The sequence below is a fragment of the Homarus americanus genome, unplaced genomic scaffold (assembly GCF_018991925.1).
Source record: "Homarus americanus isolate GMGI-L3 unplaced genomic scaffold, GMGI_Hamer_2.0 scaffold2690, whole genome shotgun sequence".
NCBI lineage: Eukaryota > Metazoa > Arthropoda > Malacostraca > Decapoda > Nephropidae > Homarus > Homarus americanus.
Window position 1 is genome coordinate 1 of NW_024720717.1, and position 2,500 is coordinate 2,500.

Here is a 2,500-nt window from a genome sequence, read left to right on the forward strand (position 1 = left end):
CCACGCTGTAGGTGGACCACACTCGGGCGAGAGCGCGAAGACCGGAGGAGGAGGACGGACGGGGCTTTGGACGGCTGCCCGTCCGTTCCCTACTACCGGCGAATAAGCCTCTTGACCCAAAAAGAGTGAAATTCAAGTGTCAAAAAACAACAACAAGCCGTCCGGCCAAACCCAAACCACAAACTTGGGCTATGTCTGTCAAACCCTTTCATTGAGACTCGACCTGTGATGGTTAGTCGCAAAAAGACCAAATGGCAAATACACAACTCTTAACGGGGGATCACTCGGCTCGTGGGTCGATGAAGACCGCAGCAAACTGCGTGTCGGTATGTGAATCGCAAGAATACCAGATACATCGACAAGTTGAACGCATATTGCGGCGGCGGCAGCCATATGAGCTTGCCGCCGCCACTCCTCTACGAGGGTCGGAAATATACATCCATCGGTTGCTGCGAGTTCGGTGCCTGCTGACTGTCTCCCCGACACGAGGGTAACCCGAACCGAGCTTCCGCCTTGGGGTTTAATCGCCCGCGCCTTGCGCGAGGCGTGCCCTTAAAAACAAGCAAGCCTATCACTAGCAAGTCCATGGACTTGGCGCACCCACATTCAACCACAACAAAGCGACAGTTGTCGCCCTCGCAAATAACTGGAGGCGGCGCTCTTTTGCCTGCTGTCCACAGAGACACGAATGGCCGTCGGCCGCTCATGGCTGATGCTGCACATGTTCTAAGAGGCACTCCATCCCACGAAGAGGAAACGAAACCGGGTCGGAAATCTTTTAAGTAAGCCCCGCCGGAATTTCGTCTATCACCTCGAAAAGCGTGCTTGGCATGCATTGCAGTGGAACCTAAATTGATGAGTGCGCCTGGGCCCGCAGTCTACCATGTAGTGGTGCAGGCAGAGAGATGAGAATGCTTGGGTGACGCCGTGCTCTTCCTCACGCGCTCCTCCACCCTCTCCCACGGTCAGACGCGGTGTGGGCGTTCTCTTTGAGAGTTCGCCACGAGTCCACGTCTATCTCATGACTGGGAGGGAGGCAGGGGGAGTTCTCTCTAAACGCGCTAAAGACGGTGTTGCGCCTCATAACGGCGCTCGCCGGGATAGAGCACTAGTTCTGCAGCCGGAAAGGCCGCTCACGCCAATTAATACTGGGACTCTCGCTCTCTTTCTCCGGATAAACAAGTGCCACTGCTGTGGCATGCGGGAACGGGGAAAGAGGTCAAAGTTTAAGCGGCAAAGGTGCGGCCGAGTAAGGGCGGAACACGAGCGTATATGCATTAAAACTGTGTGTGTATATGACTCTGCGAGAGATGTTCTGCTGGAACACTTTTCCTATTGGCTATTTACCACTCAATGAGAAGGAACGGAGTCAGGGGTGGGAGTGCCGGCGCCATGGCCGCTGGTACCCCGCGACAAGCCCCTCAAACCTTCCTGCCTGGTAATGTCGGTGGTGAAGAAAGTCGGTGGCAGAGCGTCTTCCGCTTCGTGGTTGGGGAACTTGTTCCCCCTAAGGATGATGAGACCACGATCGACCTCGTAGTAGGAGAGAGCTACCCGCCAAATTTAAGCATATTAATAAGCGGAGGAAAAGAAACCAACAGGGATTCCCTTAGTAAGGGCGACTGAACCGGGAAAAGCCCAGCGCATAACCTCGATGTCTTCGGGCACGAGGGGTGTTGCGTTTCAGAGGGTCCAGCACGCCGTCCCATACCGTCTAAGTCAAGCTTGAAAGCGGCCACTGCCCATGGAGGGTGACAGGCCCGCATGGCGGCGCCCGTGAGGGTACAGATGGGACGGTCGGAAAGGGCCTCTCTGTAGAGTCGGGTTGCTTGAAAGTGCAGCCCAAAGCAGGTGGTAAACTCCATCTAAGGCTAAATATGACCACGAGACCGATAGCTAACAAGTACCGTGAGGGAAAGTTGAAAAGAACTTTGAAGAGAGAGTTCAAGAGTACGTGAAACCGTTAAGAGCCAAACGGGTGGAAACTCGAAGGTCGAACTGAGGGGATTCAGCTCGTCGGCTGTCGGCTGGGTGGGGTGTTGTAATTGAGCGACCCAAAAATGTTTGGGCGCGCCCCCACTCACGCTGGCGTCGGCGGGCGTATTTCGCCTCGTAGTAGGTCACCGCGACCCGTTGCCGGGGACGTCGAAGGCCCGGCCGGACTGGTACCTCGCCGCCGACTCTCTCTCAGCCTGTCTGGGGGGAGACCCGCGCGACGGGGAACCACCGGTGTCCTGGCTGCCCTTAGTGACGGTCGTCGGTTATTTGCCGCCGCTTCGGCGGCGGTTTTGCTCTCGCGGTGTGCAAAAGGCCGGTGATCCACCCGACCCGTCTTGAAACACGGACCAAGGAGTCTAACATGTGTGCAAGTCAATGGCCTACCAAAACCCAAAGGCGAAATGAAGTGACGGGCGCCCGCAGCTGTACAGGCTCTCCGGTGCGTCTTGGGCTCATCCTGACCGGCTGCCTGGGCGGCCTCGCCCACGCATACAAGCGGGTG

The 2,500-nt window shown here is 56.7% G+C and overlaps 2 non-coding genes across 2 annotated transcripts in view; both read left to right on the plus strand.

Moving 5' to 3' along the window:
- The first annotated feature begins 264 nt into the window (after window positions 1–264).
- On the plus strand, window positions 265–428 carry LOC121860864. The gene has a single exon (XR_006087937.1). It is a non-coding gene; the product is annotated as a 5.8S ribosomal RNA (ribosomal RNA).
- Window positions 429–1,529: 1,101 nt separating this feature from the next.
- Window positions 1,530–2,500, plus strand: part of LOC121860865 — a 4,260-nt gene continuing 3,289 nt past the window's right edge. The window contains exon 1 of the ribosomal RNA XR_006087938.1: window positions 1,530–2,500. This exon is cut by the window's right edge and continues 3,289 nt beyond it. This is a non-coding gene — a ribosomal RNA (large subunit ribosomal RNA).